General features: G+C 38.8%; 2 protein-coding genes and 1 pseudogene across 2 annotated transcripts in view; 1 reads left to right on the forward strand and 2 right to left on the reverse strand.

Moving 5' to 3' along the window:
- Positions 1 to 21,167, reverse strand: part of LOC149876555 (uncharacterized) — a 345,360-nt gene that overhangs the window by 280,158 nt on the left and 44,035 nt on the right. The window lies entirely within an intron of this gene.
- The window catches only part of LOC149876579 (uncharacterized), a 295,309-nt gene that overhangs the window by 170,242 nt on the left and 103,900 nt on the right, over positions 1 to 21,167 (forward strand). The window lies entirely within an intron of this gene.
- LOC149876597 (U2 spliceosomal RNA) lies at positions 20,696 to 20,793 on the reverse strand (annotated as a pseudogene).

A 21,167-nucleotide genomic window follows, 5' to 3' on the forward strand; every position in this document is an offset into this window, starting at 1 on the left:
TATTTTCTGTGTGTCTGGGCAGTAGTAGAACCAGTGTTGCAATGTTTCCGTTTCGTTTTTGTCGCATCTTTTGCATGTTTTGTCTATGTTTTTGTTCCATTTGTGCATAGTGTTAAGTGATAGGAGTTTTCTGTGTATGTATTTGTATTGTGTTTCGTTGGCTTTGTTGTATAAGTTTCTGTCTTGTAGTTTTCGAAGTTTTCTGTCCCAGTCTCGTTTTGTTATGGGCGTTTGTCCGGGTGGGAGTTTTCTGTTCCATTTTATGTCTGTCGGGGGGTGTCATTTTTGATGTCAGGATTCTGTGGTATATTTGTTTGTTCGTTATCTGTGTCAGTTTTCTGTTTTTGTTTTCTATGTGGATGGATGGGATGTATTTGCGATATGTGTAATTTGGTGTTTCCGTGTTCAGTTTGTGTATCCATGTGGTCGGTATCCGTTTTGTTATTTCTGTTAATGTTTTGTGTGGTATTTCTAGTTTGTCTGCTGTGAGTAGTCCTGGTGTCGATAAGTTACATAAGTCTGCGATTATTTGTATGTCTTGCGTTTTTGTGTGTTTTGTGGGTCTCGGTGGGAGGGGGAACGGGTTTTCTGTAGTGGGTTTTGTTGGCAGTAGGGGGTTATAGTATAACGGTTGGTTCAGTATGGCTTCTAATGTGTTGTCTTGTACTTTTATGTCTTTGGTAAATGTCTCCCAGTTGTGTATTAAGTCTCTGTATGATTTGGGTATAGGGGGTTTTTCGTTGGGTGTGGTGGCTGTGTATAGCGTGTATTTGTTTTGTCTTGCGTTCCGGTATCTGTTTAAAAAATGTATTGCTGTGTCTGTCCATGGCATATGTGTATTGTGTGTGAGTATTTTGATCGTCCATTTTGTTTGTAGTGTCTGTGCTTTTGTGTTTATGTCTATTAGGTTTTATCCTCCGTTGCGTATTGTCTGATGTACAGTACTGTGAATATGTTTTAGACCACTTACATTTTTTCAAAAAATCCCGGAGAATTCTTCTCTAATATTTAAGTTTGTAGTTCTATATTATAAACTTATTAAAACACATGTATTTCACACAAAAATATGGAACAATAACAAACTATTTAATGTCAAACTTCATAAAAAACTCTTAATATCTACTATGTCCTCCTTTTGCCTTAATCACAGCCGATATTCGCCGGGGAATAGATTCATACAAATTAGTCATAAATTCCTGGGGTATGTTGTGCCATTCTCTTTGAAGTACTTCAAAACATTCTTCAGCATTTCGGGGAGCATGTTCGACCTTCTTTCTGTCCAGGTAATCCCATATATGCTCAATTATATTCAAATCTGGACTCTGGGGAGGCCAGGTCATCAATTGTAGTACTCCTTCCTCTGCCATTTTACTTAAATAATTTTTTGCCACTCGGGAACAATGTTTTGGGTCATTGTCCTGCTGCAGAATAAAATTATGACCTATTAGTCTCATTCCGGATGATACAGCATGGTGCCTTAGGATATCCACATAACGTTCCCCGGTGAGTCGCCCCTCTATTTTGATCAAATCACCTACTCCAGATGAAGATAAACAGCCCCAAACTTGTAAAGAGCCTCCTCCGTGTTTAATGGTAGGGTTTAAACACTCGGGCTTATAGGCTTCTCCAATTCTTCTTCGAACATATTGGCGTCTTTTTGTTCCAAAAATTTCGAATTTGGACTCATCGGTGTACAGAACCCGATTAAGCTTTTCTTGGGCCCAATCTTTGTGTTGTTTCGCATATTTAAGTCGTTTTTCTTTATTACCACGCCGTAATAATGGTTTTCGAATTGCAACACACCCTCTTAATCCCGATTTGAGTAGGTGTCGTCGAATACAAGAAGAGCTGACATTTTTCCAAGTTGCTGTGTTAATGTCCTTTGCCAGCTCGGTTGATGTTTTTTTCCTATTTTTTAAAGAAAGTGTTTTTAAATATTTATTGTCATCTTTTGTTAGCTTAGGAGGTCTACCACTTTTCTTTCTATCTTCAAGGGAGCCAGTTTCTCTAAACTTTTTAATGATTTCTGTAACAGCAGTCTTTGAGTATCCTGTCTTGGACGAAATTTGGCGCTGCGAATAACCTTCTTCGTGAAGCACAATAACTTTTTGTCTCTCTATTAAAGATACTTTACCCATTTAATTAATCTAAAAATGCAAAACAAAACATTTAAAAATAAAAACTAATATATAATTTATCTAAAAATGCAAATTAGTAACTTTGTTTAATTATTTTTAACGATTTGTCTAACTGTGTTCATAAAAAATAACAATTTTTTAAAAATGTGCCAAAACCCATAATTATTGTACTAAATTCATTCTATCACTGCACTTTATAATGTCAAAAACAAAAAATGAAGGAGTATGAACCCGAATCACTATAAACCAGTTTATTTTTATTTCTTATTTAGATGAACGCTTGGTTGGTAGTTATTATGACACATCGCTTTAATAAATAAACAAACAAATCCCTCATGTTCTCTCATCAGCTTTGTTTATTTATTCAAAATAATATACTCTTTCAACTTTTCTTGTATATTATTAAACTTAAGTACGCTTTAAAAAAATTATATAGGAAAAAAATTGTAAATACGTCTAATTATGGAAGTGGTCTAAAACATATTCACAGTACTGTAGCTGTGTTTTGTTAATTCTTGTTTTTGCGTTGTTCCATATAAAGTCGTATATTGGTGTCATGGTCTTGTCAACCTGTTTTTTGTTTGGTATCGGTAGTATTTGTAGAGTGTGTCATAGTTTGCTGAGTATTAAGGTGTTCACCACTGTGATTTTCCCCTTAATACTCAGGTTTTGTCTCTCTTCCAGTCTTGTAATTGTTTTTTGAATTTGTGTGTGCATCTGTTCCAGTTTTCTGTTATGTCGTCTGTTCCGTCATTGGGGAAAGTCAGGCCTAGTGTACGTATTTTGTTTTCTGTCCAGTCGAAGCCAAGCGGTCCGGTTTTCTTGTATTTGTTTCGTCCTATCCACAGTCCTTGGCATTTGTCTCTGTTCAGTTTCTGTCCGGGAGCAGTTTCGAATCTGTGTAGGGTTTTGTCTAGGTTCTGTAGGGATTTCAGTTTCGTGATGTAGAACAGTGTGTCGTCCGCGTAAGCTGTTACCTTTGTTTCGTTGTAGTTTGTCTTTATACCTTTTATGTGTTTGTTTTGTGTTATGTTTTGTATTAGTATGTCTGCCTGTAGTATGTATAGTGTCATTGATAGAGGGCATCCTTGTCTTACCCCTCTTGTCGGGTAAAACGGTCGCGATATATGTCCGTTTGTTTTTATTTTTGTGGATATGTTTGTGTATAGCGTTTTTATGTTTTGTATAGTCTTGGGTCCGTAGTTGTATTTCGTCAGTGTTTTGAATAAATACGTCCAGTCCACTCGGTCAAAGGCTTTTATTTGGTCAATGGAAATAATGGCTGTGTTTTTCATGTTTTCAGTGTGTGCTATTTTTATGATGTCTCTGGTGTATAGTAGGTTCATGTGTATTTGTCTGTGTGGGATGCATGCAGTCTGGTATTTACTGATGATGTGTGGTAATGTATTTTTTATTCTGTTCGTAATTGTCTTTGTGATAATTTTGTAGTCTATGTTCAGTAGGGAGATAGGTCGCCAGTTTGTTATGTCTATTCTGTCTCCTTTTTTGTATATGCATGTGATTAAGGCGTCTCTTTGTGATTGTGTTAAGTAAGATCGGTCCAGTACTGCGTTTGTCATTTTTGTAAAGTGTTTTGTCAACAGCGGCCAGAACTTTTTATAGAACTCCGCTGTCAGTCCGTCTGTGCCTGGTGTCTTTTCGTTTTTCATGTTTTGTAGTGCTATTGTGATTTCTTGTTCTGTATAGTCTTCGTCGAATAATTGTCTTTGTGTTTCTGTTAGTCGGGGGGTCTTCGTTTCGGTTAGTATTTCTGTCTGTGTCTGTATGTTCAGTTCTTCTTTGGTGTACAGTGATTCGTAAAAGTCTGTCATAACGTTTAGTATCTGTTCGGGGTCTTGCTGTAATTGTCCTTGTTTGTCTCTCAGTTCCGTTATTTCGTGGTGTGCCTGTCTTTGTTTTTCTAATCTGCAGAAATAGTTCGTTGGGCGTTCTCCGTCTTTGTTCCGTATCTGTTTTGTTCGTATTCGTGCGGCTTCTCCTTTTCGTCTCTGTATATGTTCAAGTTTGTGTCTAATGTTCGTGCTCATGGTGTTGTTTTGATATTTCCGTTCCTTCTTTCTCAGTGTGTTTCTCAGTTTTCTCGTTAGTCTCAGTTCTTGTGTTTTGTTCTGTTTGTGTCGTTTGTGTGCGTATTCCAGTGTCGTTTTTTTATCTGTTGTTTTGTATTTTCCCACCATTCTGATATTTGTCTAATGTCTGGGTGTTTTTCTGTTTGAATGGTTATTTGTTTTGTCATGAGGTCTATGTATGTCCTGTCATTTAGTAGGGTGTTGTTCAGTATCCAGTATCCCCTTCCTCTCGGTTGGGGCTGTACGTTTATGGTGATTGTCGGTGCGTTATAATGGTCTGAAAGTGTGGTGGGTTGGTGTTCTGCATTTGTAATGTATTGTCTTAGAGTCTTGCTTGTGTATATTCTGTCTATTCTTGTTCTCGTCTTTGTCTGGCTGTGATAGTGTGTGTATTGTTGTTCGTCAGGGTGGAGTGTGCGGTAAATGTCCTCTACGTCTAAAGTGTAAATAAGGTCTTGTAATGCGTGTTGTGAAATGCATCTGTATTTTTGTAGCGCTGGTGAACGTCTTTCTTTGTCTGAAAGTGTTACGTTAAAGTCACCCGCCAGTATGTAATGTCTATCTCGAATTCTGGGCGAGCATGGTACGTTTTTTAGGTTTTCCCAGAATTCTTTTCGTTTGTATTGGTGTTGTGTGGTGTTTCCTGATGGTGCGTATACGTTTATAATAGTGATGTCGAGTTTGTCAATTTGTATGTCTGTGATTTGATATTTACCGTGTACGTCATTTATAGTGTTTGACGGTGAGATTGTAGGGTCTTTTATGTGGATAAGTGTTCCGTCTGTGTTTTGTTTTCCAGAGCTGAAGAGTATGGTGCCTGTGCATAGCGTAGCTGTTTGTCTATACAAGTCTGGCGTAATGTGGGTTTCTTGTATTAGTGTTATATTTTGGTTTGAATGCTGTATGTTATGCAAAATCTCCCTCCTCCTCTGGATATTTCGCATACCTGCAGCATTCATTGTCTTTAATATTATAGTCATTTTCATATTGTTTTGTTTGGTCGTTGGTTTAAAAACGTGTATTATTTGATTTTCTTTTTGTTTTTGTCGTTTAGTTTTGTTTTCTTTGTCGGTGTTGTCACACTTTTTCTTTTCGATGTTTTTTGTTGGGTTTCTGTTTTAAAGTCCGTTATTGTGAGTTCTGTGTTCATCGGTGTAGGAGTTGGTGTCGATTTTTGTGGTGGTTCTGTGACATCGGTGCTGTTTGTGGGTATAGGTTCAGTGTTTGTTTCTGTTTCGTTCGTTCTTTCCTGTTATTCCGATGTCGGTGCCATTTGTGTTTTTGTTTTCTGTTCTTGTATTTTGGCTGTTTGGGGCCTGGGTGCTGGTTTTGGTGTTTCTGCTTTTTTCTTTTTTGTCTCCTGGTTTTGTGTGTCTGTTGGGGTATTTTCGATTGGTTTTTGTGTTGTCGCTGTATCCTTTTCTTCGTCTTCGTCCTGTGATATTTTGTCTTCGTCAGAGTCAGATATTACAAGGTCTTCCAGTAGTTTCTATGTGTCTTGCGTTGTTTGTCTTTTTGGTACCGTTTTCCCTCTGAAATATAAGTGATGTAGTCTGTGGTCTATAATTACGGTTGGTGGTATCTTGTCTACGTCTACGGTCGGTATCATGTGGATCAGTCTTCTCCCGTCTCGTATTTGGTTGCTGTTATTGTAGTAGCCGTAATTTATATTTACAATTTTCCCGTATTTATAAAGCGCGTCATAAATTTCTTGGTTTAGCGTTGATGCGTCAGTTTTTAAAGTTATCAATAGCAGAGGGTTTCTTCTTGGCCTGAGGGGAACGTTTTGAGGATCTCCTGGAAAGTGCAGGCCTTTCATCGCTATCTGTTGAACTAGCTCTTTCGATTTTAGCTCTATTGTGTATTGGCCCTTTCCTGTATATTGGATGGATATTATACCTCCCGGGCCAATTACTTTTTGTATTGCGGCTTGAATTTCGTTAACTTTTCTCTCAATGCCCTGTGGTGTTTGGTCGGGCGTGTAAGTTGATGTTTGTAAAATTCTGGCATGAATTTCCTCTTTCATCGCCTTTTTGTCTTGTGTAATTGAGTTGGTTGGTGTAGGGAGTGTTGTGTTGGGGTAGTGGTTTCTCTTTAAGGCATCTGCAAAGGAAAACGCTGACCCGCCTTTTGTTGTATTTGTGACTTCCTTTAGGAGTTTCGGGTCAGTATTTTTAATATCAACTAGGTCTGTAGAATGTGGCTGAGCTAGGATATTTTCAGCATTTGTGATTTTTCCTTTCGCTCCTTCTAGCTCCTTGTTTGAATTTGGAGTTTTCTTTTCATTTATTTTATGAATTTCGTTTGTTAGGCTTTTTTGAGCTGCCATTTCTATATTTTTTTGTTTCTCTTTTTTTGAAAAATTAGGTGTTTTGATTTAGCTAGGGTAGCTAAAGAAATGTGTTCTAGGTTTTTGTCAAAAGAAACCTAGAAGGAAAACTCTGCGAATAAATTCGGCTTAAGAAATTAAGAAAGTTAAATATACAGCTAGCTGTATATCTTTTAAGTTATTCACTTGGATAAGTGTTTATAAAGAGTTTCTGTAGCAAAGACTTTGCTACAGAAAAAAGTTACGTTTTTCGCCCCTGCAGAGGAGGAAAGAGCGTTTTGAAGAAAAAAAGTCTCTTACGCGGGGTGTCTTCACAGCGAGATGTAAACACCAAAGAACAAGCCACCGAAGTAAATAAAACTAATTTTTTTAAAAACTCGTTAAGAAACCAGACAAAACTTTTAAAAAACTTTAACTAACAATCAAAAGATCCTTTTTTTTTTTTTTTTTTTTAATTATATTTACAAATAAGTATTTACATTTTAGTGTCCAGGTTTATAATATATAAGCGTGGCTATTACCCCACGCCCTTATAATAAATACATACATCCTCAGGATCCACTGGGATCCCTTGGACATATCCGTTTCTCTTTCGTAGTTTAAAATATATAAGCGTGGGTATTACACCACGCCCTTAAAATATAAACATACATCCTCAGGCTCCACTGGGAGCCCTTGGACATATTCGTGTTTTTTCCGTGGTTTAAAATATAAAAACGTGGGTATTAGGCCACGTCCTTAAAATATAAACATACATCCTCCAGAGCCACCGGGCTCCTTTGGACATATTCGTAGGAGGGGGTGGCTTTATACTTAGAAATAAAATTTTAATGTTGGACTGTTTTCATCGCTTAAGGCGTTATTTATAGAGAATTGTTTATGGTATCTTTCTACATTATTTTCCCTGGCATATTTGTTATACTTTACTTTCCAAATGTATTTTATCTCTCTTTTTATGTTTTCTATTACCTTTGCGGAGGTTTCTACTTTATTTTCCTTCACCCTCATGTTCCTAGACCTCCATAACTCAGTTAGGATGGTGTTTGTTATCGTTGTCACTAGTTTTGCTTTTAGGTCGTTTTTATCTAGGTCTTCAATGTTAATATAAAAGATTATGTGGACAATGTTGAAAAGTTTTTGGGGCAGCAGAGTCTCGTAGATGCTTTTAAAAGACTTCCATACTGATCTGGCCTTTTTACAGGATAAGAAAGGGTGTAGGGTACCCTCGCTTAGGTTGCAATTTTTGCACACAGTACTTCCCCTGCCACGGTTCTTTTTCCAACTTTTTATTTTTTCAAGGATCGGGAGGCTGTCTTGGAGCAGTCTCCACGACGTATTTTGGCTTGGCCCTTGCGCATAAGAGTTAAAACTTCGCTCCCATATCTTATTCCACGGTAGGATTTTTTGAAAAAGCGCGTTCCATTTCCTTTCTATCATTTGTATGTCTTTGGTAAATGTCTCCCAGTTGTGTATTAAGTCTCTGTATGATTTGGGTATAGGGGGTTTTTCGTTGGGTGTGGTGGCTGTGTATAGCGTGTATTTGTTTTGTCTTGCGTTCCGGTATCTGTTTAAAAAATGTATTGCTGTGTCTGTCCATGGCATATGTGTATTGTGTGTGAGTATTTTGATCGTCCATTTTGTTTGTAGTGTCTGTGCTTTTGTGTTTATGTCTATTAGGTTTTATCCTCCGTTGCGTATTGTCTGATGTACAGTACTGTGAATATGTTTTAGACCACTTACATTTTTTCAAAAAATCCCGGAGAATTCTTCTCTAATATTTAAGTTTGTAGTTCTATATTATAAACTTATTAAAACACATGTATTTCACACAAAAATATGGAACAATAACAAACTATTTAATGTCAAACTTCATAAAAAACTCTTAATATCTACTATGTCCTCCTTTTGCCTTAATCACAGCCGATATTCGCCGGGGAATAGATTCATACAAATTAGTCATAAATTCCTGGGGTATGTTGTGCCATTCTCTTTGAAGTACTTCAAAACATTCTTCAGCATTTCGGGGAGCATGTTCGACCTTCTTTCTGTCCAGGTAATCCCATATATGCTCAATTATATTCAAATCTGGACTCTGGGGAGGCCAGGTCATCAATTGTAGTACTCCTTCCTCTGCCATTTTACTTAAATAATTTTTTGCCACTCGGGAACAATGTTTTGGGTCATTGTCCTGCTGCAGAATAAAATTATGACCTATTAGTCTCATTCCGGATGATACAGCATGGTGCCTTAGGATATCCACATAACGTTCCCCGGTGAGTCGCCCCTCTATTTTGATCAAATCACCTACTCCAGATGAAGATAAACAGCCCCAAACTTGTAAAGAGCCTCCTCCGTGTTTAATGGTAGGGTTTAAACACTCGGGCTTATAGGCTTCTCCAATTCTTCTTCGAACATATTGGCGTCTTTTTGTTCCAAAAATTTCGAATTTGGACTCATCGGTGTACAGAACCCGATTAAGCTTTTCTTGGGCCCAATCTTTGTGTTGTTTCGCATATTTAAGTCGTTTTTCTTTATTACCACGCCGTAATAATGGTTTTCGAATTGCAACACACCCTCTTAATCCCGATTTGAGTAGGTGTCGTCGAATACAAGAAGAGCTGACATTTTTCCAAGTTGCTGTGTTAATGTCCTTTGCCAGCTCGGTTGATGTTTTTTTCCTATTTTTTAAAGAAAGTGTTTTTAAATATTTATTGTCATCTTTTGTTAGCTTAGGAGGTCTACCACTTTTCTTTCTATCTTCAAGGGAGCCAGTTTCTCTAAACTTTTTAATGATTTCTGTAACAGCAGTCTTTGAGTATCCTGTCTTGGACGAAATTTGGCGCTGCGAATAACCTTCTTCGTGAAGCACAATAACTTTTTGTCTCTCTATTAAAGATACTTTACCCATTTAATTAATCTAAAAATGCAAAACAAAACATTTAAAAATAAAAACTAATATATAATTTATCTAAAAATGCAAATTAGTAACTTTGTTTAATTATTTTTAACGATTTGTCTAACTGTGTTCATAAAAAATAACAATTTTTTAAAAATGTGCCAAAACCCATAATTATTGTACTAAATTCATTCTATCACTGCACTTTATAATGTCAAAAACAAAAAATGAAGGAGTATGAACCCGAATCACTATAAACCAGTTTATTTTTATTTCTTATTTAGATGAACGCTTGGTTGGTAGTTATTATGACACATCGCTTTAATAAATAAACAAACAAATCCCTCATGTTCTCTCATCAGCTTTGTTTATTTATTCAAAATAATATACTCTTTCAACTTTTCTTGTATATTATTAAACTTAAGTACGCTTTAAAAAAATTATATAGGAAAAAAATTGTAAATACGTCTAATTATGGAAGTGGTCTAAAACATATTCACAGTACTGTAGCTGTGTTTTGTTAATTCTTGTTTTTGCGTTGTTCCATATAAAGTCGTATATTGGTGTCATGGTCTTGTCAACCTGTTTTTTGTTTGGTATCGGTAGTATTTGTAGAGTGTGTCATAGTTTGCTGAGTATTAAGGTGTTCACCACTGTGATTTTCCCCTTAATACTCAGGTTTTGTCTCTCTTCCAGTCTTGTAATTGTTTTTTGAATTTGTGTGTGCATCTGTTCCAGTTTTCTGTTATGTCGTCTGTTCCGTCATTGGGGAAAGTCAGGCCTAGTGTACGTATTTTGTTTTCTGTCCAGTCGAAGCCAAGCGGTCCGGTTTTCTTGTATTTGTTTCGTCCTATCCACAGTCCTTGGCATTTGTCTCTGTTCAGTTTCTGTCCGGGAGCAGTTTCGAATCTGTGTAGGGTTTTGTCTAGGTTCTGTAGGGATTTCAGTTTCGTGATGTAGAACAGTGTGTCGTCCGCGTAAGCTGTTACCTTTGTTTCGTTGTAGTTTGTCTTTATACCTTTTATGTGTTTGTTTTGTGTTATGTTTTGTATTAGTATGTCTGCCTGTAGTATGTATAGTGTCATTGATAGAGGGCATCCTTGTCTTACCCCTCTTGTCGGGTAAAACGGTCGCGATATATGTCCGTTTGTTTTTATTTTTGTGGATATGTTTGTGTATAGCGTTTTTATGTTTTGTATAGTCTTGGGTCCGTAGTTGTATTTCGTCAGTGTTTTGAATAAATACGTCCAGTCCACTCGGTCAAAGGCTTTTATTTGGTCAATGGAAATAATGGCTGTGTTTTTCATGTTTTCAGTGTGTGCTATTTTTATGATGTCTCTGGTGTATAGTAGGTTCATGTGTATTTGTCTGTGTGGGATGCATGCAGTCTGGTATTTACTGATGATGTGTGGTAATGTATTTTTTATTCTGTTCGTAATTGTCTTTGTGATAATTTTGTAGTCTATGTTCAGTAGGGAGATAGGTCGCCAGTTTGTTATGTCTATTCTGTCTCCTTTTTTGTATATGCATGTGATTAAGGCGTCTCTTTGTGATTGTGTTAAGTAAGATCGGTCCAGTACTGCGTTTGTCATTTTTGTAAAGTGTTTTGTCAACAGCGGCCAGAACTTTTTATAGAACTCCGCTGTCAGTCCGTCTGTGCCTGGTGTCTTTTCGTTTTTCATGTTTTGTAGTGCTATTGTGATTTCTTGTTCTGTATAGTCTTCGTCGAATAATTGTCTTTGTGTTTCTGTTAGTCGGGGGGTCTTCGTTTCGGTTAGTATTTCTGTCTGTGTCTGTATGTTCAGTTCTTCTTTGGTGTACAGTGATTCGTAAAAGTCTGTCATAACGTTTAGTATCTGTTCGGGGTCTTGCTGTAATTGTCCTTGTTTGTCTCTCAGTTCCGTTATTTCGTGGTGTGCCTGTCTTTGTTTTTCTAATCTGCAGAAATAGTTCGTTGGGCGTTCTCCGTCTTTGTTCCGTATCTGTTTTGTTCGTATTCGTGCGGCTTCTCCTTTTCGTCTCTGTATATGTTCAAGTTTGTGTCTAATGTTCGTGCTCATGGTGTTGTTTTGATATTTCCGTTCCTTCTTTCTCAGTGTGTTTCTCAGTTTTCTCGTTAGTCTCAGTTCTTGTGTTTTGTTCTGTTTGTGTCGTTTGTGTGCGTATTCCAGTGTCGTTTTTTTATCTGTTGTTTTGTATTTTCCCACCATTCTGATATTTGTCTAATGTCTGGGTGTTTTTCTGTTTGAATGGTTATTTGTTTTGTCATGAGGTCTATGTATGTCCTGTCATTTAGTAGGGTGTTGTTCAGTATCCAGTATCCCCTTCCTCTCGGTTGGGGCTGTACGTTTATGGTGATTGTCGGTGCGTTATAATGGTCTGAAAGTGTGGTGGGTTGGTGTTCTGCATTTGTAATGTATTGTCTTAGAGTCTTGCTTGTGTATATTCTGTCTATTCTTGTTCTCGTCTTTGTCTGGCTGTGATAGTGTGTGTATTGTTGTTCGTCAGGGTGGAGTGTGCGGTAAATGTCCTCTACGTCTAAAGTGTAAATAAGGTCTTGTAATGCGTGTTGTGAAATGCATCTGTATTTTTGTAGCGCTGGTGAACGTCTGTCTTTGTCTGAAAGTGTTACGTTAAAGTCACCCGCCAGGATGTAGTGTCTATCTCGAATTCTGGGCGTGCATAGTACGTTTTTTAGGTTTTCCCAGAATTCTTTCCGTTTGTATTGGTGTTGTGTAGTGTTTCCTGACGGTGCGTATACATTTATCATAGTAATGTTTAGTTTGTCAATGTGTATGTCTGTGATTTGATATTAACCTTGTACGTCGTTTACGGTGTTTGTCGGTTTGATTGTAGGGTCTTTTATGTGTATGAGTGTTCCGTCGGTGTTTTGTTTTCCGGAGCTGAAGAGTATGGTGCCTGTGCATAGCGTAGCTGTTTGTCTGTACAAGTCAGGCGTGATGTGCGTCTCTTGTAAAAAAGTTATATGTTGTTCTGATTGCTGTATGTTATGCAAAATCTCCCTTCTCCTCTTGAGATTTCGCATATCAGCCGTATTCATTGTTTTTATTGTAATAGTCATTTTTATTTTTATTTCTTACTTTGGAGATATCGTGTGTGTAGTTGGTTAAGTTAGGTCTCTGGTCGGTTAGGTTTTTGTTTCGTTTTTATGTCGTTTAGTTTTTTTTCTTTTGTTGGAGTTGTCGCGCTTTTCCTTTTAGGGGGTTTTTGTAAGGTGTCCGGTTTTACGTCTGTCATTGTGGGTTCCGTTTCCATTGGGGTAGGAGTTGGAGTCGAGTTTTGTGGCGTTTTTGTGACGTCAGCGCTGTTTGTATGCGTATTTTCTGTGTTTGTTTCGTTTGTGTTGTCCTGTGTTTCTGGTGTTTGCACAGGGTGGGTTACTGTTTTGTGTTGTGGTATTTTTATAGTTATAGGTCTGGGTGCTGGTTTTGGTGTCTCTAACTTATTCTTTTCCGTCTCTTTGTTTTGTGTGTCGGTTGGTGTGTTTTTGTTTTGTTTTTGCTTTGCCTCTGTGTCTTTTTCTTCTTTTTCGTCCTGCGACATTTCGTCAGGGTCAGAGTCAGAAATATCTAGGTCTTCCAGTAATTTCTGTGTGTCTTGTGTAGTTTGTCTAGTTGGTAAAGTTTTGCCTCTGAAATACAGGTTGTGTGTTCAGTAGTCTATCGTTACTGCGTGCGGTATCTTGTCTACGTCTACGGTCGGTATGATGTGAATGAGTCTTCTGCCGTCCCGTATTTGACTGTTGTTGTTGTAATATCCGTAATTTATGTTTACAATCTTACCATACTGGCACAAAACTTCATATATATCTTGGTTTAAGACTGACGCGTCGGTCTTCATTGTAATGAGGAGGACTGGGTTCCTTCTTGGTTTGAGGGGGGCGTTTTGTATTTCTCCTGGGAAATGAATACCTCTCATTAATACCGTTTGTACATGTTCTTTTGTTTTCAGTTCTACGGTATATTGGCCCTTGCCTGTGTATTGGATGGAGGTGATACATCCTGGGCCAATTACCTTTTGGATCGCGTTCTGAATTTCGCTAACTTTCTTTTCAATGCCTGCCGGAGACTGGTCAGGCGTGTGGAGTGCTGTTTGAAGGATTCTTGCGTGAATCTCTTCCTTTAAAGCTTTTTTGTCCGCTTGTCTTGCGTTTAATGTAGCGGCTGGTGTATAACTTTCATTCTGTTGGTTTGTTCTTTTCTTGAGGGCCTCTGCAAAGGTTTGGTGAGATTTTGCAGTATGGTCCTCTTTTTTTTCGATTGTCTAAATTCCGCTGATATCCTGGTCTGCGTTTTTTATTTTTTGGTTCTCAGCAGAATGTGGCAGGCCAGTTTCAGCATTTTTTTGTTTTCCCCTGTTTTGGAACTCATCGTTTCCTGTTGGCTTTGAAACCAATTGGTGTTTTAAAGATGCCATTTCTATTTGCACAAACTGGGTTTGAGTCTCCTTTTTTTGCTTTTCAAAGAAATGTTTTTTATATTTAGCTAGGGTAGCTAAGAGAAAGTTGTTTAGATTTTTGTCAAAAGAAATCTATAAAACTCTGCGAACGAATTCGGCTTTCAAGAAACTAAAGGGGTGATATACAGTGAAAACTGTATATCTTTAAGTTTTTTCACTAGGATAAGTACTTTTTAAATTTGAGTTTTCTGTAGTGAAGGCTTCGCTACAGAAAAAATAGTTCGTTTTCGCCTCTGCGGAGGAGAAAAAAAGTTTTGAAGAAAATAGTCTCTTACGCGGGGTGTCTCTAAGTCTTCGCAGCGAGATGCAAAACCATAAATAAACCACCGAAGTAATCAACTAATTTTTTTAAAAACTCAATAAGAAACCAATCAAAACTTTTAAAAAAACTTTTACTAACAATCAAAAGATACTACACTTGAGGAATTGAGTATTTATAGTCTTCCGGCCGATGCCTTGCGGACTTGCCCGAACCTCTCCAGGGAAGACCCAGAAGCACGTCGACCCTGAGTTTGCCTCCCCTTTGAGGGACGGGCGGAAAAAAAAGAAAAGTATCAGTTTAATACAAGTACACCGGCCTAGCCAGCTCGCAATCAATCCAAGTGACTACACTTGAGGTATTGAGTGTTTAGAGTCCTCCAGCCGATGCCTTGCAGACTTGCCCGAACCTCTCCAGGGAAGACTCAGAAGCACGTCGACCCTGAGTTTGCCTCCCCTTTGAGGAACGGGCGGAAAAAAAAGAAAAGTATCAGTTTAATACAAGTACACCGGCCTAGCCAGCTCGCAATCAATCCAAGTGATACTACACTTGAGGTATTAGTATTTATTTGCCTCCTCCAGCGAATGCCTTGCAGAGGTGTCCGAAAAATGTTACAATAGATTTTATTTACAAATAATGGTCCACTGCTCCATGACCGGACACGAATAGGACTTCACAAGACTGAACAAGCGCAGGACTAAATCACGAAACAAAACACACGGACGCCGAGGTACGATGCCATATGGCTTAGGACATAAAAACATAAAAAATCGAAAACGCCAAAAAACGAAAAAACGAGAGAGACGCTACAAACACTGAAATAAGAAAAAACGAAAAAAAAAAGAAAAATTTTTTTATTCAATTAGTATCTGGGTATTTCTTTTAGCTCAGATAGATGTTTAAATTCGTGTCTAAATTTAGTTTGAGATCTGCATCCCAGATACTTTGAGACTCTATGAGAAAGTGGTCCAGTGTGTTATTTTGTTTTGCGAATTCTTTTTCTTCATAAATAATATTTTTTAGCCTGCACTGAAACTCTATGAGTAGTTTCAGTCTTGTAAAAGTCGAACGGTCATGGAGCGACCTCATTCTATTACAATATATTGAGTAAATCAACTCCTTTAAAATTCTTTTTCCATGGTTAAAAATATTTACATTCTCTGCGTGTGAGAATAAGAAAAATTTAAAGGTGTTTTCGAAGGCAGGCTGCGGAGTATCGATTTTGTCTAGAATGGATATGGCGTATTTTATGAGGGGTTGAACTTTTTCGCATAAGTATATCATGTGCGCTAATGTTTCCTTCGCTTTCATGCACTGCGGACATAGGTCATCCGGGGCATGTCCTCTTTTCTTAAAGATGGAGTTGTAAGGAATAGCGAAGTGTATTATTTTGTATTTTACCTCGTCAGCTTTGTTGTTGGTGGCGTTTTTGTGCACGTTTAAGAATAGTCGAGCCCATTCTTTTTGAGTTGTGCCTCTCATGCTGTCGGTAAAATATATTTTCCATTTTTTGTAGTGTGTTGGAACGCTGTGATGTTTCTTAGCGGAAATCATACGATACACGTTTTTAGGCGTGAGGTCGCGAAAAGAGATGTCGGATGAGCCGTTGATCCTGAGATGCATTTTGGATCTGCGGTGATCGTAGTTTTGATGTTGGGTGTTTGTTTTAGCTCTCCACTGCTGAGGGATCGACATGATGACTTTGTTGAGATGTTTTTCGGTCAATCCTGTGAGCTCACAGTTTAGAAAGCCTGGAACAAACACATTTGCTACGTCCGCAATGAGATGGATGTTTCGCTGTTTGGAGAGTTGTGTTGTTTTAAGAATGTTGTTGTGATGGCGTATGTGGGTGTTATGGTATATGGGCTGGTTCAGAATTTCCTCGATGGTTAGGTTGGTGATGGCACATTTCTGATAGATGGTGGCCCAGTGCTTCGCCATTTGCCGGTAGTAAGGTGGCAAAGTTTTGAGCGAAGTGTGCGAGTGGGCGGTGAGAAAGATGCGCTCACCCTGGGAGGCGTCTCTATATCTGTCGAAGATGAAAGTGGCTGTGTCTCTCCAAGCTCCTTTGAGATCGTGGTTGAAGAACTTGGAGAGCCAGCTCACTTGGATAGAGACGAGTTTGTCGCGGATGTTTACGATGTTGAGTCCGCCTTTCTGAATGGGTAGTTTGGATACTAAGTTGTTGGTTTTTATGGAGGAGTTGTTCCATAGGAACTTCTCAATTTTGCTTTCGAGCAGTTTGATCTTACGCTTGCTTGGCAGCGGGATGGTGAACGCTAAGTGCCAAAGGTTGCTCAGTATGGTCTGGTTAATGGCTATGGCTTTGCCTTTGCAAGACAAATGGAGCTTCTTCCAGCGGAGTATTTTTTTGTCGAGTTGCTCGATGCACTCGTTCCACTGGGTGTTTCGAACGTGAGGCGAGTTGGTGAAGACCACTCCGAGGCTCTTAAGAGAGTGGCCGTCCCACGTGAAGTTTAGATAGTTAGGTTTGCTCTCGTTTCTGTTGCGGCCGAGCCACAGACCTTGGCACTTTGGGATGTTGAGTTTAGCGCCTGTCGCTTTTATGTTAAGTTTGAGAGCTTTGCCAAGCGCAGTGATGGATTTGTCGCCGGTAATGTAAAAGACGGTGTCATCGGCGTATTGCTGCAGCTTGGTTTCATGTCCATTTATGGTAATGCCTCTGATGTTATTATTTTGACGTACGTGGCAGGCGAATATCTCAGCCTGTATGACGTAGAGGATCATTGATAAAGGACAGCCTTGCCTGACTCCTCTTAGTATCTGAAACTTTTCAGACGTGAAGCCGTTTATTTTGAGGCGCGCGTTAATGTCGTAATAGATGGTTTTTATGATGTTAACGAACTTAGCGCTAAAGCCGAATTTGTCTAAACAGTCGAACAGAATGTTTCTGTCCACTCTGTCGAACGCTTTCACCTGATCTATTGAGATGATAGACGCGTCGAGATGGCAATCATTTGCTATTTGAATGACATCCCTTGTGTAGGCTAGGTTGTGGTAGATTGTCCTGTGCGGCACGCACGCGGTTTGGTCTTCGCTTAGTATTGTTGCCAGCACAGGTTTTAGCCTATTCGCAATTATTTTAGTTAAGATCTTATAATCTGTATTCAGGAGGGAGATTGGTCGCCAATTAGAAATGTCGCACTTGTCGCCTTTTTTGTAGATGCAGGATATGAGCGCCTCTTTTTGCGAGGTCGTCATTTCGTTTTTGCTAACAACCTCGTTTAACATAGAAACGATGGCATCTCCCAAGACGTTGAAGTGGGTCTTGTAGAACTCGACGGTTAGGCCGTCGGGTCCAGGAGATTTGTTGTTAGTCATGCCTTGGAGGGCCGAATTGACTTCCTTTAGCGTGATGGGCTCGCTTAGCGCATGCTGTTGAAAGTCGCTTATCCTGTTCACCTCGACGCGATCTAAAAGACGCTTTTGGTGTACAGGGCTGTTTTTGCTCTCCTTGTACAAGTGTTTGTAAAACCTTTCAAATTCCTTAATAATTTCCTCGGTGGTTGATTTTTCAATTCCGTTCCTATCCTTAATGCGCGTGACGACTTGCTTAGCAATTTTCGTCTTCTCAAGCTGAAAAAAGAAGTTGTTGCATTTTTCGCCGAGAGTGCGCCATTTGATTTTAGCACGAACAGCTGCACCGAGCGCTCTATTCATTTCGAATTGCTCTAATTTTATTTTCAGTTCTGCGCTTAAGTTACGCATGTTGATGTTGCAATGCGCTTTTTTAAATGCGTTTCGCAGTTGCTTTTTTAGTTTAAATTCAGCAACGCGTTTGCTCTTCGCCTCGGATCTGCTAAAAGTTTTGGAAAGAGTTTCTAAGGCGTTTTTTAGTTCGTCCCACTCTTCTCGCTTGTTTGTGGAGTTTACCGTTTTTTCGTTAAAGTCGATGATTAGTTTTGCGACTTGTTCGTTGTATTGCGGGTTTTTGAGATGTTTTCTGTTCAGTATCCACACGCTCTTGCCGATGTCCAGTGAGTTTAAGCTTATGGTAACCTCGACTCCGTTCTGATGGTCAGAGAATGTCATCGGTTCGTGCTTAATGTCAGTGAACTGGCGTAGATGTTTGCTGGTGTAGATTCTGTCCAGTCTCGCATACGAAATGTTGTTGGTGGCTTTGTATGTAAACTCTTGTCCGTGGGGGTTAAAAACTCTCCAAAGGTCTTCCACATTTAAGAGGTTCAAGAGCTTTTTAAATTTTTCGCTCGAAGCGCATTTCTTACGCGTTAGTTGAGGGTGTCTGTCTAGTTCATTTAAGTCCATGTTAAAATCGCCCCCTAATATTATCGCGTAGTTTTCAGCGATAATATTTTTAAATTTCGCAACGAGGCATTCCCAAAGGAGTTTTCGTGCGTTCTTTTGGTCGCGCGATTGTCCGGACGTAGCGTACACATTAATTATTAAAAATTTCTGCGACTTAACTTCGATGATAATATAGTTAAAATGCCCGTGCGCATCCTCAAATTTTTCTATTAGCTGAAAATTGAAATTATTTCCCTGATTTAAAATTAGAGTTCCTCCTGAATTATTGCGACCTGCGGAGAAAAATCCTGCGTGTTTCCATTTCGCAAGGAACTCCTTGGCCAGGTCGTTATTTAAATGCGTCTCTTGCAGTAAAATGAAGTCATGACGCATTTTCTGGAGTTTGTGGATCATTATTTTCTGCTTTTTAACATCAATAAGACCACAAACATTTGCTGAAAAAATACGTATTGACTCCATTCTTACAGAGTATTTTAAACAAATTTTGCTCTCGGAATTCAAAGTTTTTAAGAAACTTCGAATTCGATTTTGGAATGTGCGCATGGTGTGATTGCGACATAGCACAGATGCTTCGCATTGAATTATTGATGAGAAAGCGTGGTGAGAATTTACTAGAAAAAAAGAACGAGCAGATAAAGCATGATAGAAATGAAAAAGATGAGGGAAAAGAAATGAAGCGAAATAAACGGCCATTTAATGATATGTGATTTTTTGAATGTTATGATACTTGATGAAATGAGTGTGTGTGCTTAAAGATTTACAATCACGCAATTTTATAACTAACAAAAATTTTCGAAGAAATAAACAAAGGTAAGTCTACCAAAAAAATAAAAAAATAAAAAGAGGAAGTTTACCTTTGAGTTTTCTTTATGTCTTTCTTTTGAGGCGTCGGTGGTGGTGCCATTCGTTTGGCAGTGGTTTTTTCGACTCGGGCGACGATTTCTCCCGTGTCATTTTTATTGTTTTTCGTGTCCACCTTTTTCCACCCTTCTTCAGGCATTTCTTCTCCTTCGTTTCTTCTGGAGCTACGTGCCTCATTGATTAAAGCATCTAGGTCCCTTAATTTTTGAACCATCAGTTCCGTCTCGGTGTTGGTTATTTCGAGCGCGGTGATGCTTTCTCGTTCTTCATCAACGAGGACTCGGATTTCTTTAACAGCTTTTTCTTGTTCTTTCGTTTGCTGTATTTCGACTTCTTTCTCAATCGGTTTCGCAGTAGGTTTTTTCGCGTTGCTAGCTTTTGCAACGGTGATCGCTTCAGGTGTAGTATTAGTTTTTTGTTGGGTTTTTTGTACACATCGTTGTTGTGGGGGATGTGATGCACCACATTTCTCGCAGAGGAAGGATTTTCCCGCGAAGTAGAGGGCGATTTTGACCCCTTCTGTCTCGATGTTGTGTGGGATTTCATCGAGCTTGACTGAGGGTCGGATTCGGAATAGTCGTCGTCCGTCCTTCAGGAGAGGGTTAAATCGGTAGCTGGTGTGTTGGATTGAATACACTTCAGCTGCGAACTGTTTTAATTGTTCGAGAATTTCTTCATCCTCTACCAATGGGTCGCATTTAATCGTTATAAGGAAGCCTATTTCGCTTCGGATTTTCGATTGAACTTTTCGATTGCAGCCGGAGATGGTAAGTTCGGAGTCTGCAAGTAGTTGGGCATCTGCTTTAGTTCGGAGTTCAGCAATCCAGTTTCCTCTGTTGGAGTAGGTGAGGCTAACCAGTTTGTTCGCACCAACGATTTTAGAGATCTTCTGTTCCAGTTCTTTCGTTCTAAGTTCTTGGTAGTTTCGATTAAAATGTTCTTTCGGGTCCATAAAGATGTTTAAATCGCAGATTCGCTCTTGTCGCTCAGTCTTGTTTCCGACGGTTTTCGCGTAGGAAGCCATGACGTTTCGATGAAGATAAAAATATAAAAAAGAAAGTTCAGAAAAAAGAAAAAAAGAAAAGGAAAAAGTTCGCCAAAGTCTGTACTCTTGTTACGGAGCAGCCAATGACAAACGGCGATTTTCTTTTAAAGGTGGCGAAGAAGCTTCGTAGAATATCGCAATAATAATCTATCCAAGCTAAAAATTCACCAAAAGATACTACACTTGAGGTATTGAGTATTTAGAGTCCTCCAGCAACTGCCTTGCGGACTTGCCCGAACCTCTCCAGGGAAGACCCAGAAGCACGTCGACCCTGAGTTTGCCTCCCTTTTGAGGAACGGGCGGAAAAAAAAGAAAAGTATCAGTTTAATACAAGTACACCGGCCTAGCCAGCTCGCAATCAATCCAAGTGATACTACACTTGATCTTAGCCATTAGGCCGAGAAGCGATACTTTTTGCAACGAATTTGACTACCACTACCAGAAATTGTACGGTCGAGTTACCGACGTTAGCGTTAATCGCAGGGGTCAGCCCAGGCGAAGTGCAATGCAAGAGCCTCACCCTGGAAGAAGCCCCATGTTGATCAGGGTTTTTTTTTTTTTTTTTTTTTTTTGTATTGTATTTTATTGTCCTCTGGTCACTTACCATACGGACATTTATAACAAATTATGCTACATACAATTTGTGTATAAGGTCGTGTAAATTTTAATACAATCATAACTATAGTTTTGTAAATAAAGCATTAAATATTGTTACATTAAGGTAAGGTAAAAACCTTATACCGATGTTTTCTCGGAGGTTTTTGCTTACGGAGAAAGTTAATT

The sequence above is a fragment of the Hydra viridissima genome, unplaced genomic scaffold (genome assembly GCF_058129835.1).
Source record: "Hydra viridissima isolate aposymbiotic clone 2 unplaced genomic scaffold, HvirCarnegie_v1 scaffold_19, whole genome shotgun sequence".
Classification (NCBI taxonomy): domain Eukaryota; kingdom Metazoa; phylum Cnidaria; class Hydrozoa; order Anthoathecata; family Hydridae; genus Hydra; species Hydra viridissima.